Here is a 15,980-nt window from a genome sequence, read left to right as displayed (position 1 = left end):
ACATCCACACGATGGCTCACTGCCACCTGTAAATCCTGTATCAGGGGATCTGATGGCCTCTTTTGTAATCTGAGGGCACTGGATGCACGTGGTGCACATAAACTCATGCAGGCAAACACATGTGTGCATTAAGATAATAACAACAAAACCCAAAAAAATCTTTCAAAAGATATTTTTTTAAAGGTTTTGGAATTATGACCTAAGCTGCTGTAAACATTTCCATGCAGAGTTTTGTCTGAATGTGTTTCATCACAAGGAGTAGGGTCAGTGGGTCACCTAGCAAGAGCACGTGTAGTTTTGTAAGAAATTGCTCAGCTCTCTTCCAACTTGGTTGTTCTGCTTTTTGTTTGTTTGTTTGTTTTTTGTTTTTTGTTTTTTCGAGACAGGGTTTCTCTGTGTAGCCTTGGCTGTCCTGGACTCACTTTGTAGACCAGTCTGGCCTCGAACTCACAGAGATCCACCTGCCTCTGCCTCCCGAGTGCTGGGATTACAGGCATGCGCCACCACGCCCGGCTTGTTCTGCTTTTTCATTCCTGCCATGGAATAAGTGAGAGATGCTGCTGCCTTGCATGATACCGGCATCTGGCTTGCCTTCAGGAGGAGTTCTTAGCACCTTCATCAAGGATTGGCTGGCCAATGGGGCAAAGGGCTCCTTCTTCTTCCTCTTCCTCTTCCTCCTCCTCCTCCTCTTCTTCTTCTTCTTTAAATATTTATTTGTTATTATGTATACAGTGTTCTGCCTGCATATAACCTGCAGGCCAGAAGAGGGCATCAGATCACATTATAGTTGGTTGTGAGCCACCTGTGGTTGCTGGAAATTGAACTCAGGACCTCTAAAAGAGCAACCAGTGCTCTTAACCACCGAGCCATCTCTCTCTCCAGTCCCTTCCTCTTCCTCCTCCTCCTCCTTCTCCTCCTCCTTCTTTTCCTCCTCTTCTTCTTTCTCTTCCTCCTCTTCTTCCTCCTCTTCCTCTTCTTTTTTCTTTCTTTTCTTTTCTGTTTTGGTTTTTTGTTTCATTTTGTTTTGTTGTTGTTCATTTTGTTTTGTTTTTGGTTTTGAGACAATTTCTCTCTGTAGCCCTGGCTGTCTTGGAACTCGCTTTGTAGACGAGGCTGGCCTTGAACTCAGAGTTCCACCTGTCTCTGCCTCCTGAGTGCTGGGACTAAAGGTGAGCACCACCACTGTCGGGCTCTTTTCTTTTTTTTTTTTTTAGTAAAGGTTGTTACTGGTGTTGGTAGTTGGTTTGGAAGATTTTGTTTGTTTACAGTGCTGGGATCAAACCCTGCCCTTCACACTTCTAGGCAAGTGTTCCACCATGGTCTTCATCTCCAGAACACGTGACTTGACTTCTAGGCACCATATTTAGTTGTGCCTCTGTCTTTATGACATTATCACCACAGCTTGTAACATATTTTGAAATCAGAAACTTTGATGCCTCCAGATCTGTTCTTCTTGCTTAAAAAACCTGCATAGGTTGACACTCTCCTTGGTGATTCTGTGTTAGTTAAAACTGGTTTCTATTTCTTTAAAGAGCACCAACAGGATCTGAAGGAAACCACTGTCACTATGACTAGTTTAGTGATACAGATAGCTTGTTTGTCTTTTTCCAGTATTCATGTGTGCACACATGCTTTTGCATATGTGTGAGTGCACATGTGTTCATAAGCATATGAAGGCCCAAGGATGTTGGAATCACCCTCGAGAGTCAGGTCCCTCAGTCAAGCCCAGAGCGCACTGGTGTGGCCGGTCTCCCAGCATGCTCTGGATGTACAGTGTGTAATTTTCAACACAACACAATGTACAAGTCTTTCACTTATTTGGTCACATTTATTCCCACACATTTTATTCTTCTGTTAAGATATGGATGGAATTGTTCCCTAAATTTCTTTTTAGAGATAGTTTATTATATACCAAAGCAAGATTGAAGTCAGGCGTGTGATCCATGCTTGTAATACCTGTACTAGGGAGGCTGAGGCAGGAGGATCACAAGTTTAAAACTAGCTTAGACTACATAGTAAGACTTTGTCTCAAAACAGTAACTTTTTTTTAAAAAATCAAAATATGAGAGGAAAGGGGGTATAAGATGGCTCAGTAGGTAAACTCATAGCTATAGATATAGACATAGATATAGATATAGATGGATAGATAGATGGCTAGGTAAATAGATCATTGATTGAAAGATGATTGATGATAGATAGATCTTTGACAGATGATAGGTATGTAGATAGATAGATAGATAGATAGATAGATAGATAGATAGATAGACAGATAATTTATCCATCAGTTCTGTTCTTCCAGTGAATCTTAAGTAATATGGGCAAATTGTCTTCAAAAGGCACAGGCTATTCTTCCTTTGCTCTGAACTCAGAGGAAAACTTTTGGATGTCCCCATTGGTTATGGGACCAGCTTTGGAAATGCCCCACCCCGTTCTCTGTGATGTCTACATACATGTGTGTAGGTAGAAGGAGACCCGAGGAGAAAGTCAGGTGACCCTGCTCCATCCTTCTCCACCTTATTCCCTTGAGACTAAGTCTCCCACTGAATCTAGAGCTAGTCCACATTTAGTTGAACTATTTGGGAAGGATTAGGAGGAGTGGCCTCATCGGAGGATGAGTGGGAGTGAGGTTTGAAGTTTCAAAACCCACACCAGGTCCAGTCTTTCTCTCCCTCTCTCTCTTTCCCAGCACGCTGCCTGTGGATCAGGGTGTAAAGCTCTCAGCTACTGCTCCAGCACCCCTGCCTGTCTGCCTGCCTCCATGATGATAATAAACTAACCCTCTGAAACTGTATGCAAGCCCCCAATTAGACACATTCTTTTACAAGAGCTGCCTCCACTTAAACTTTCTTAAAGCTTTCTTTTATATAAGAGCTGCCTTGGTCACGGTGTTGCTTTGCAGCGGTAGAACAGTAACTAAGACACCTTTGGCTCCTTTTTTGTTTTGTTTTGTTTTTCTAGACAGGGTTTCTCTTTGTAACAGCCCTGGCCGTCCAAGAACTTGCTCTGTAGACCAGACTGGTCTCAAACTCAGAGACTCATCTGGCTATGCTTCCGGGGCGCCAGGTTAAAGGCATGTGCTACCACAGCCTGGCCCTAAGACACCTTCTATACCTGCTTGATTTACAGTCTTATTAATGAACAACTGTCAGACTCTATGAAAAGCTGTTTTGTGTTTCTTTACATGGCTTTGTAGGGTTTTCCTTTCACTTTGTCTGCATGTTGTAGGTTGGTTTGCCTGGGTTAAAACATGCTTGTATTCCTCAAGCAAATCTCACCTTGTCACACTGTGCAGCCATGTGAGGTTGCATTTGGTTGAGAGCGTTTATAAGTATCTGTGTTCATTAGGAATTCTGGCCCGTGGCTTTTTTTTTTTCCTAGTAATGTCTTTGCCTGATTTTGAAATCAAGGCAAACCTGTCTTGACTCATGAAATGAGCTGGAAATCATCCCCTGGGTTTTGGTTTGGGGAAGAGTTTTAGAAGGCCTCACTCAACTCTTTGAGCTTAGACGTTCCCCATGGCATGCAGACGTTAGGCTCCTTGAGATCACCTTCTGCTTGTGTGACAAAGTCATGGTCAGCGAGACCCCTCTAAGGTTAGTTAATGGCCACATTTACTACCATGCTAATGCTGATCTCCACAGCACAGGAACACTCAGAGCAGCCACAAAGAGTGTGTGTCAGGAGGGGATGGCACGGGTTCTGACACTTGCCACACTTTTCTCTGGTCTTCCTCAGCTTGTGCGTGCCATTCAGTTTCCTGTTCCTTTGTTGTACCCCAGAACTCTTGCAGGTCTCCTGTACCCAGTTGTCTGCTCTCAGATTCTGTGTTGGGGCACTGGTCACTGGGACATCCTAGCATGCCATCTTGCTGGTGATACACTTCCCCATAAAGCATAATATGCTTACTAGTCAATTTTACAGCTGCATCTGGCAGCCCCACCATGGCCAGTGATCAAAGCAAAACTGACTAGTAATGGAACACACTGACATCTTGTACCCCATAACTTGGGAAGGTCTTGGAGGAGACCTGGAATCACTTTAAAGAAGCTTGCAGAAAACACATAGATCACAAAGCGCCACCAGATACATTTCGATTGAGTGGCAGGCTACAAATTAAGTGACCCGTAATCTCCATTAGGTGCTAGAGTCAAAAACTCAGGCAAAGATTAATTATTCTAGATAGAAATACTAAGGAGACATGAGAACCGTTGCCTTAGACAGTGGATCCACCGAAGGCCATCAATAAACAGCAGTGTAATGGTCAGAGTCTCGGGGGAGTAGGAGTGCTACCGAGTCAGTGGTGATCTTCTGACTTTGGTGGTGAGAATGGTCTTGTGTTTTTAGGAATGCACGCTACAGTATCAAATGATGACGGAGCAACAAGTTGACGGCATATTCTCAAGTGATGCAGAAAAAAACATATAGTTGGGGAGTGCAGGGGTGACAGAGAGAGGGAATGCAGTAAAACCTCAGCAATTAGGGAAGCTAAGTGAAAAATTAGCATCCCCAAAGTCTTTCTCGTTGTTGTTGTTTGTTTGTTTATTTGTTTGTTTTTCTTACTGTGTTTCCCTGGGGCTTGGAACTCACTGTGTAGACCCCGATGGCCTTGAACTTATAACAGTCCTCTGCTTCCGCTCCCCAGCACTCTTGTGTACTACAGATTTGCATTGCCATGCATGACCTCCAAATAATTTAAAACACTTTTAAATGACTTTTAATACCAAAGTCATTCTTACAAAAATACTAAAAGCTACACACACACAAACAAAATAAAACAAAAAAAGTCTTACAAAGGCTGGCACTTGGGGCCCCTTGCTTCCTCGTCCTGAAGCTCTGAGTTTGCCTTGACCCTGAAGCCTCAGGGCCAGCTGGCCCAGAGCTGGCTCTACCACAATGGAAAGCAAATATCCAAGGCCATGCCTTTCTAAAACTGATATGTTTGTTCCTACACTGAGGCAAAAGTTCACGTCCCACATTCCCTTTTGTATAAACAGGCCAAAAGCATAGTAGGTGGCCTTCAAGATGGGCCAAGAGTAGGTAAAGATGCTTCCCCAGATCTTAAGACTTTGCCCCAATTACCTAAATATTTACACGACAATATGAGATGAATGGTAATTACCTGGGATTTGTATAGCCCTTAATTTAGTTATGAACATATTAATTTAAGTCACTCATTAGAAAATCATCTTTGAAAAAAGAAAAAGAAAGGCTTTCCATGGGCCTCATGGGAATCTCCAAACAACCCAGGCTTTGCCAAGACTATAGTTTGTTCTCCACACACTGACACCGAGACCCCACTGCTGAAAACAACAGCTACACAACTCATTGCACATGGAGATACTGAGCTGGTGTCCACACAGACTCTTCACCCCTTTGTCCCAGTGTCTTTGGTACCGGAAGGCACTCTGCATGCTATCAAAAGAGAAATGTGACAACCACGCCAGCCTATCTACAATGGCGTGCCACCTGCAAAACATGCTAGGGCAATGGTGGCACAAAGCTTGTGGGACTAGGCAACCAATAATTGACCTGACTTGAGGCTCATTCCATGAGACAGAAGCCATACCTGACACTGCATGGGTGAGCCAGAACCTGAGATTAGATGGCCCAGGAACCTAAGACAAAAACCAAATAATACTGGTCTTAAAAAAAAAAAAGATAAGAAAAATAATGTAGTGATAAAATAACTCCTAATGATGCATTCTGCCATACTCATAGATCAGCGCCTTGTTCAGCCATCACCAGGGAAGCTTCCTCCTGCAGCAGATGGGAACAAATACAGAGACCCACAGCCAGACCTTGGAACACACAGCCTTGGGTGGGATGTCTTCATCAAATCCCTTGCCTCAGAGCTCAGGGGAAGATGAGACGGGAAGAATGTAAGGACCAAGGCAAATAGAGGACACCAAGAATACAAGGCCCTCTAAATCAACACGAGTAAAGCTCATATGAGCTCATGGAGACAGAGGCAGCGCGCACAGGGCCTGCATGGGTCTGCATCGGGTTGCCTGTGCTTGTATCATGGCTTCCAGTGAGTGTTTTTGTGGGATTCCTGCGTGGGCAAACTAGTGAGTCCTGATTCTTGTGCCTTCTCCTGGGCTCTGGTCTTTCTGTTTGTTTTATCCATCTCGGATGTGTTCGTTTTTGTTTTATCTTATATTTTTATTTTATTGCATTCAAATAATTGATTGAATGAGTCAATGAATCAATGAATGCCAAGAAACTAGGGTAAAGGTTAGCAACTGAACTGCCATTTATACCTGTTAGAGAGGAAAAATCTGTTTCCTCCAATGGAGTGACACTGGGGATATCAACCACCCCAGGACAGGCCTCATGCTGAGGAGAAGCCGACTCCACGGGTTCATTTCGGGTTTTTTTTTTAATGTGTGTGTGTGTGTGTTTGTGTGAGTGTGTGAGTGTGTGTGTGTGTGTGTGTGCTTTTATATGGTTACAATTAAGTGGAGATTACAGTTTATATGTATATATGTATGTGTTCATGTATGTTCAGTGTGTCTATGTACAGGTGCATGTATGTGTGCATGTGTGTAAAGGCCAGAAGACAACTTTAGCTATCCTTTTTCAGCAGCTGTTCATCTTGAGTTTTGAGATAAGATCTGTCACTGGCCTGTTTGGGGTTTTTTGCTTTGTTTTGCCTTTTCTTTTTGGGTGATTTTTTTTTTATTTGGGGCATTTTGTTGTTGCATTGGGGTTTGATTTGACTTTTGATAAAGATTTAAAGTGGATGGGGAGGAGGAGTATATCCGGACAACCTTGGAAGAGGGGAAGAATTGGTCAAAATATGTTTAAACTTAAAAGTGTTTTAAATTATATATAAAGAAGATGTAACAACCCAGCTTCCTGCTACTACCAACACGCCATCCTCCTCCACCACTTCAGCCTCCCGTCTTCTGGACATTTAAGCCATAATAAACTCTTTGTTAAAAAAAAATAAAAGAAAAAAGCTCTTCACAAAAATATTATTTATTTATTTATATGTGTGTGTTCATGTGTGTACAGGTACATGCACGTGCACAAGTGTACAGAGGCCAGAAGGCAACCCTGACTGTCATTTTTTCAGCAGCTATCCACCTTGATTTTTGAGGGAGGATCTCTCACTGACCTGGAGCTCCCAAAAGAGGCTAGACAGCCTAGCCAAGGAGCCCAGGGATCCACCTGCCTCCTGGGATTACAAGCATGCTCCACCATGCCTGGCTTCAAAAACAAAACAAAAAACATGGACCCTGCAGGACAACCTCAGGTCCTAAGGCCTACCAGGCAAGCACTTTGCCTATTGAGATGTCGCCACAGCTCCGGCCCCCACAACATCTTTGTAAGCAGGCATTAAGGTACATGTGGTCTCAACACTGAGGTTGACGACTGCTGCGACCGTAAGGCTGTGAGTTCAAACCCTGCCTTGGCTAATGAAAGAGAACCAGCTGGGCGGTGGCGCGCCTTTAATCCTAGCATTCAGGAGGCAGAGGCAAGCAGATCTCTGAGTTTGAGGCCACCCTCATCTATAAGTTTTGGGTTTTAGGACAGCCAGGATTACACAGAGAAGCCCTGTCTCAAACAAACAAAAGAAAAGAAAGAGAGAAAAAAGAAAGAGAACCAGTCAAAACAATCTTCATTACAGCTGTGAAGATAACCAAGCTTACCACACTTTTTTTCACCAATCCCTGGAGTCCCTTTGGTGGCCCCGGGCAGGAGGCAGCCACATCTTTTTAGCTCTCATCTTCGCCTTGTTCATCCACGCGCTACACTCAGAATCACAGCCATCGCTTTTCTCTATTGTACGTGACCCGGAATTTGCTTCTCTGGTGCTTCAATTAGGCTTAATTCCAAATTCCTGTTTGTTCAAACATAGTTTGCTCCCTTTCATAAATCAACTGTTCCATGCCAAACCCACCTAAAAATTCCCTTTTTAAAACATATAACCTGCACAGCATGTATAATTCAGACAGAGAAAAATCACTAAAAACATGTATCAATGGCACGCTCATTCCAAAGCAATGTCAAGACTCTCATCTGACTAGCTCATGTAAATAAATAACTGATTTATATCCCAATCCATAAAAATGATGCATGGGTCTCTACACTGAAACCAAAATCCAAATCCTCACATTCTGTTTTGCATAAGCAGATCAAAAACACAATACCGGGACTGGTGAGAAAGGTCAGCAGGTAAACGCATTTACACCAAGTTTGATTTCCAATATCCACATGAGAAAAGGAGAGAACTGACTCCAGCAAGTTGTCCTCTGACCCCCACGACAATGACAGGCCTGTATACGTACACACACATACACACACATAAACACACACACATACAAATACACACACACACACACACACACACACACACACACACAATCAACCAATCAATCAATTAACAAACCTTAAGAGGTAACAGCTTTTTCTTATTGTTGTTGTTTTCCTCTTTGACACAGAGTCTAACAATGTCACCCAGGCTGGCCACAAACTGATAATTCTCCTGCCTCAGCCTCCTAAGTGCTGAGACTGTAGGAGTTTTCACATTGTTTCAGCTCCTTACCTAAAAACTTCAAGTAGTATACAATGAACCCCCTAAGCAACCCTAACATTGCGGCCTGGATGTCTGTCCCTCAAGTTCGCCACTCATGTGATGGTATTTCTAGGGAGGGTCTTTGGTAGGTCATCATTTCATGGGAACTGAGCCCTCATGTATGGACTTAGCGCCCTCATCTTAAAAAGAGAATGCAGAGCTGGCATGTACTCTAACTGCCTTGTTAGGGGGAGGGCGGAGCAGGGAGAAAGCTCTGGTATCCTTTGTGGATACAAGAAGCTTACAGACTGCAACCAGGAAGCATGTCCTCACCAGAGCCCAGCCGTGGTGGCATCTGGTCTCAGACATGCAGGCTGCGCAGCCGTGAGAAATAAATACTCAGTGTTTAAGCCATGACTCTGCGGTAACTGGTTCTCCCAGCCCAAATCAGGACAACTTACACACTACTCTTATCCTAAGTAATGAGAGAAAAATTACTCATAGAAATGCTACTCTATAATATTCCTACAACAGCTAAGTCACAAGGTGTCTTAGATACTGTTCTATGGCTGTGAAGAGACCCTAAAACCAAGGCAATCGTGAAAAGAACTTCTATTCGCCTGTTTCAGTTGTTCTCTCGGAGGCTTATTGCCTCTGTCTGCTAACCTAAGCCTAGTCCTGGAAGCTTCTAGGCCTTATAACCTAGGCCTAGGATGTTTTCCACCTCTGAGACTTATTGCTTAATAAGCTTACCCTTTTTTGTTCTTACTCTGCTCTGGGCTGGCTGGTTCAACTCAGCTGTTCTGTCTTACACTCCTCTCCCAGCTGATTCATTCAATCTGGCTTGTCTCTCGGCCTCAAAGAACTCCAGCAATCTTTTCTAATCTTCTGGCTCCTTCTCATTCTCTGGCTTGCTTGGTCTTCACCTGAGTCTAGCCTGTTCTCTCTCTGCAACCTTTCTCTCTACTACTGATCTAGTAAAACTACCTTCCCTCTCTCTCTCTCTCTCTCTCTCTCTCTCTCTGCATTGCTCCCTTAAGTAGCTTCCCTTTCCTTCTTGTGAGAGTTGGGTATGTCCTAGTCTGTCAAATCTCCTCTGATTCATCACTTTTTCTACCACTCAATTAAACATCACTTTCAAACATGGGTGCTTCCTTCTACAAACTAATTTTACACTCTTTCTTTGGGATTAACAGTGTGTACCACCATGCCTGGATATAAGCTTTTCTTTACCTGATACTTGCTGTATATCGGGCTGGCCTTGACCTCAGATCTTTTTGCCTCCATACAATTGAATGTTTGTATTCCAGCCAGATCACACAAACCTAGAAGGTCTTTGGATGTGATCTCTTGCTAGAGCAGCCGTGTTCTGAATTAAAATTCCTCTACAGCTAATCCTTATCACCATGGTGAGGAGAATGGGAGCAAACAGGCAGGCATGGACTACAGCAGTAGCATCTATCTGTTCCACAGCCATTGCAGGGGAGGGGTGGGGGGTGGGGGGAGGAGCAGGGGACAAGCTCAAGCACTCACTGGGGGTGGTGTGCACTTTTGAAACCTCAAAGTCCACCTCCCATGACATACCTTCCTCCAGCAAAACCACACCCACTCCAGTAAGACCACACCTCCTAATCCTTCTAATCCTTTTAAACAGTGCCACTTCCTGGTGACTAAACCTTCAAATATTATGAGCCTATGGGGGGCCATTCTTATTCAAACTACCATATACTAGGCAACGTCATTCTCAGACTGAACTCCTTTGTGTAGTGATTCAACCATGTATATCTGTGCAGTGTAGTACCGGTCAGCCCTGAAGGAAGGAATGGATTACTGGCACATGCTGCGAGTGGCCCTTGAAACACTATGCTCAGGGAGAGAAGCTCATCACCAAAAGCTATATTATGCATTTGTTTTCATATAAATAAAATCTCCAGAATGAACAAATCCACAGTGGCAAAGAGGAAATTAGTAACTGGCAGAGGCACCAGTGGAGAAAAGGGGGGCTTTTTTAACAGACCTCTTGGTTGGGGGTGGGGACAATAGAAATGCTTAGTAAATATTCGATGATGATGCACAGCTTATAGAAATAGTAAAAGCTGCCCAGGTGCTGGTGGTGGCATGTGCCTTTGATCTCAGCACTAGGGAGGCAAAGGCAGGAAGACCTCTGTGAATTCACAGCCAGCATGGATACAGAGAGAATTCCAGGACAGCCAGGGCTACACAGAGAAACTCTGTCTCAAAAAACTAATAAGAAACAAAGAAGGAAGGAAGAAAGGAAGAAGAAAGAAAGAAAGAGGGAGGGAGAGAAGGGGTGGGAGGAAGGAAAGGAGGGAGAGAGGAAATGAGGGAAGGAAGAAGGAAGGGAGGGAGAGGGAGGGAGAGGGAGGGAGGGAGAGAGGGAGGGAGGGTGGGAAAAAGCTACTGTGCCGCACAGGTTAAAGAAGTGAGTTTTATAGTCAGTTCACTCCATAAATTATCACAGTGACACTTGCACATCTCTGTGTTCATTGCTGCTCTGTTTGAGCCAGCAAGAAAATGGAAACCACCAGATACACAGCCACTGATGAGTGGAAACTGAAAATGAATTCATATACATAATGACATTGCGGCCAGCCATAAAGAATATGAAATTATATTTATTTCTGTAAAGAAAGTAAAGTTCTGAAATTTGAAGGAAAATAGATCTGGAAAGTATAATATTAATGATATGTCCCAACCCCCAAAAGACAAAACCTCATGTTCTCCCTCATATATGGTTCCTAGTCCATGATGCTCAAAAGGCTTTAAGTGCGGGTAAAACCTAAGAAAACTAGGAAGGAAACCAAGAGAGGATGGAAACAGGCAATAAAGAATCAGGGATTGGGGAAAAAAACATACAAGACATGAAAGAGACAAGGTGAGTGCTGGGATTACAGGCATGCCCCCACCATGCCCAATTCTCAAGGATAATTTTAAGGTATGTGGATATATGTCAATTAAAATATGCTTTTGCCAAAATCCAGCTATCTCCAGAAGTTACTCTTCCCTAACTTGCTGTAGGAGGAGACCTACCCTCCTCCTCTACATACTGTTGGCACCAAAAAGATGAAACTTGAGTGTTCTGCCCTCTGACTCGAGCCCCATGTCTTCCTCACCCTCAGAGCCATGCCACCTCTGCACTGGAAGGCAGACTCCTCCTCGTGAGGGAGCTATGTCCTCCTCTCCATTGTCCTGACCTCTGCTGGGACCTCTCTTACTATCCAATGTGTCCAGGACCTCTCCTCACTATAAAATGCGACCAAGGATCCCATTTTCCCCAAAACAAAAGAATATATGAATGCAGGGGACCTTGCCTAACAGCCCACTTGCCTTCTCTGAACACCCATCAAAGTCCCTACCTGCCCCTCTTCTCGCCTCCTGATCCATCTCATTCACAGCACATGACAGCTGGCACAGCCCATGCTGTCCTGTGGAGAAAGTTCAGACTTGTGGAGCAGCCAGTCAGGGGAGTAGCCAGTCAGTGGGGCAGCCAGTCGGTGGGGCAGCCAGATCTCTAAGTTTAAGGCCAGTCCAGTCTACAGAGTGAGTTCTAAGGACAAACAGGGCTACACAGAGAAACCCTGTCTCAAAAAAACCAAAACAAAACAAATGCTATATAGCCTCAGCTAGTTGATTCTAGGAACATAAGGACTAAGACAGGCCCGGAAGATAGTTCTGACATCCTCTTTACTTATGCTTAGCCTTGGCATTTTAATTTTTGTACGCAGAAAAAGTTTTGATGCACACATTAAATTTGAAATTTGACTGCTCTCATTCTGGAGCTATCCTTGGCTTTCAAATCACCCTCCCTCACAGAAAGCCAGTATGTGACGCCCACATAAAATGTCCCTCAGGAACCTCACCCTCAAAATGTCCATAGCGAAGTCAGTCTGAGCTCTCTTCAGGCCGCCCCTCCTGCATCCTGCTCCCTGAGTTTCTGAATCTCATTTTATCCAAGTGGGGAACAGAGAGACCGTCATACCCTCCCACTCTTTCTCAGCTTCCTCCACCCCAGGATCTCCCACCAGCTCCTCCATCTCCATCCCACAGGCCCAGGTCACCACCATCCCGTACGACAGAGCCTCCCGCAGCCCCTCACTCTCACTGCTGTCCACAGAAGCCCTCTGAGAACCTCAGGTCTATGGTGCCACTGTCCTGCACTGCTCCCACTCCCCAACCCCGACTTCCAAAAACATCAAAGCCAGCATTTCTAGGATGGCCAACAAAATTCTTGTCAATTCCCCTGCCCCATGCAATTCCCAACAGCTTGTTCCCCTTGGCTCAGTACTGCAGGCACACAGCCCCTCTGCAGCTCAAGTGTTCTAGATAACCCTTCCTTGAGAGTCTCTTTCTTCTATCTAGAACTCTCTGGAGCTTCCTAGCCAACTCTTTGAAGTCTTCATACAAACTCAGACCTCTTCTGTAAGGGAGCCTCCTGGGCCACGCCCTATTCCCTCTGGTAGTTCTGTTGGTAATGTTTTGAGGGCTCTCCAAACTATTTTCCCTGAGGGCTACAACATCTGTCTCTTGGTGTCTAAACAGCTGCAAGCTCTGCATCCAAAGATGATAGAGAAGATGAAATCAGCACAATGGTAGAAATTTGTAGCTATTTTCGTTCTAATATTGTATCTATTGTTATTTAAATCATTCGATTTACTGTTGGGCTCATTTGTTTTAATGAATGCATTCTTATCGGGACTATGATTTTTTTTTTTTATAATTAGAGATCTGAAGTGATTTTACTTTTATTTCCTTCACTTTAAACCAATCGTGAAATTTCACAGTGATTTCTAGGGTGGGTGGGGCAGAAGGAAGGCGCCAGTTAAAAAAGATGGAGGCTGTGGCCTGGTTGGCCTGAGCCTGGTTGAAGCAGGGGAGGCCTCACTGGGGAAGCCGCAGGAGCACAGACTGCCCGGCTGGCAGGTCAGTGATGTTCCCAGAGCGCGGGGAGAGCTGGTATAATATCCTCAGCTGCCTCCAGCTTTCGCAGCTGAATCAGGCCATCACCAGCCGTGGCCAGCGAGTTGGTGATCAGCTCAGCTGCCTTGGAGTCGCCCTCAGCAGAGATAAGCTGCCTTCTGCTGCTGCTGCTCAGCCTTTTCCACAAATCTGGCCCTCTCTGCTTCCTGCTGAGACACCTGGTTTGGCTTCCATCGCTTCTGTGAACTCCTTCCTGAAAGTCAGATGTGTCAAGGGACACGTCATCCAGGATGAGCCCAAGTGTCGCCGCTCACTCCGTGAGGTCATCGCTCGCCTGTCTGGAGACCAGCTCTCTCTGGGTAATCAATTCTCCAGCGTCGAAGTGAAGCGAGCCTCCACCGACTTGAGGATGTCTGTGGTGATAGATGACAGCACCCAAGCATCATAGTCCTCGCCGATGCTGGTCTAGATTCGAGGAAGCCGGCTCGCCACCGGCCGGAAGAGGATGCGCAGCGTGATGTTAACGTTCTGTAGGTCTTTGCTTCAGATAATGACTGGTACATTCTGTGGTCAGGAGCGGCAGTCAAAGATAAATGGTTTCTGTACTCAAAGGATGAGAAAGTGAGTCCCCCCTACCACAATGTCCTGTACTCCATGGAATCTGTCAAAGGTGACAGCTTTGTGCCCAGCATCCATGTTATATAAGGCAGAGTTCACCACGCCTCCTGAGACTGCCAACGCCAGGCCGAACTTTCCTCCAGACTCAAACACCTTGGCAGCCATGACTCCTGTTGCATCCACTCACACCTGGCTTTCACTCTGACCTCGACATGAACCCCACCCCCCTCCCCCGCGATTATGATTATTTTTAATGAATAAATAGATATTTAGTCCCAAGCCTTACTCTCTAATGTGAAACGTCCATACAAGCCATGAAGACAAAAGCCCTCAATAATTTTTAAAGATGTAAAGGAACTCTAAGATAACAGGCAGGGCGACATAAGAGACAGAGCTGGCAGAAGACTGACCGTGCGGCTTGGCGGAAGTCAGGTATAAAATGGGTGAAGGCGAGCCTGCGCACTGTCCTCTAGGTCCGTCTCTTCTTCATACAGACTGGAGCTGCCGGCTCCAAGCTAGCCAGCACCAAACTCAAAAATGTACACATCCAATGACCTTACATGACCTCAATAAGCCTCAAACCATTCCAAGCTTTCCTCTCTACAAAAACCAGACCCAGCGTCTGCTGCCCAGAGCTAAGTGATGAGCCAAGTGACCACAATTGTCCCCTGCTGCTGTCACCTTCCAAAGCTTGTTGACTCAGGAACTTAGCTGGCAACGAGTCTTCATCCCACCCTGGACGCCGTCCCCCGTCCTCTATGCATGGGTGGTGGTCTATCCTTCTCTCCGCCAGGCCTCCAGCTGTGGAGGAGTTCCTGTTTCAGGAGTGTCTCAAAATGCCCACCCCCCGCCCCAATGAAGCTCATCTTTGTTACTGTTGCGTCATGTTCTTTTTTCTTCATTTCCTAGCCTCATAAAAGAGGGGGGTGGCCTGCCTATGAGGGCATCTCCTCAAAGGTTTAATCAGTGAACAAAACCCACCCTCAATATGAAAGCCCTTTTCCATTCACTGGAATCTCCAACTAAGTAAAAGGGAGATACTTCCTGCTTACTGACTGACTGTGGGTTCGATGTAACCAGTTACCTCAAAATCGTGCCACTGTATCTGCCCTGCCATGACGAACTGTATCCCCTCAAACTGTGAGGCAGAACAAACCCTTCCTGCCTGAAGTTGCTTTGCCAGGTGTTTTGTCACAGCAATGAGAACATTAACCACTGCAGCATGGTCATACAACCCTGGGGGACAGGGCTGCTGAGTCCACAGCATGGCAGTACTGTGGCCTTGACAAGTTTGGGTAAGGACACTAGCCACATCAGAGTGGGCTGAAGAGTGTGCGCTGTGGTATCCAAAGTACATACGAAGTTCTTACAAACCAACATTAAGAAGACAATAATCTTCTCTACAGAAAAGTGGAAACTGATTATAAATACACAGCTTAGAAGAGAAAGGCCACAAATAACCAGGCACCATATGAAATGATGCTCAGCTCACAAGCACAAGGGGAAAGGCAAAGGTTACAAGAGATGCTGGAGAGATGGCTCGGCAGTTAAGAGGGCTTATTGCTCTATCAAGGGGTGTGGATTCGAATCCCAGCATCCTTGTCTCAAACATGTATAACTCCAGCTACAAGGAACCTAGGCTGTGTCCACACACACACACACACACACACACACACACACACACACACATGTACACATGCATGTGTCACACAGACACACACACACATGCATGCATGCACACACACCCACAAATAAAACACTAAAATAAGTCTTTCATAGTGAAAAGAAAATCACAAGAGTTCATTAAGCCATATTACTGGCATGTATTTAAAGTTTGCAATCAAGTGTTGGTGAAATCATGGAAAACGGCTCTCCTCCTCAAGATTGACTGATGGAAGTGTAA

General features: G+C 45.1%; 1 protein-coding gene and 1 pseudogene across 2 annotated transcripts in view; both read right to left on the bottom strand.

Annotated features, from left to right (window-relative positions):
* Positions 1–15,980, bottom strand: part of DPYSL2 (dihydropyrimidinase like 2) — a 103,296-nt gene that overhangs the window by 70,873 nt on the left and 16,443 nt on the right. The gene's annotated exons all lie outside the window — the stretch shown is intronic.
* LOC311589329 (prohibitin 1-like) lies at positions 13,421–14,242 on the bottom strand (annotated as a pseudogene). The gene has a single exon. The product of its transcript is annotated as a prohibitin 1-like (transcript).

The sequence above is a fragment of the Acomys minous genome, assembly GCF_964271855.1.
Source record: "Acomys minous genome assembly, chromosome: 18".
Classification (NCBI taxonomy): Eukaryota; Metazoa; Chordata; class Mammalia; order Rodentia; family Muridae; genus Acomys; species Acomys minous.
Note: the sequence above shows the minus strand (reverse complement) of the source record. Positions and strands in the feature narration are given on the sequence as shown.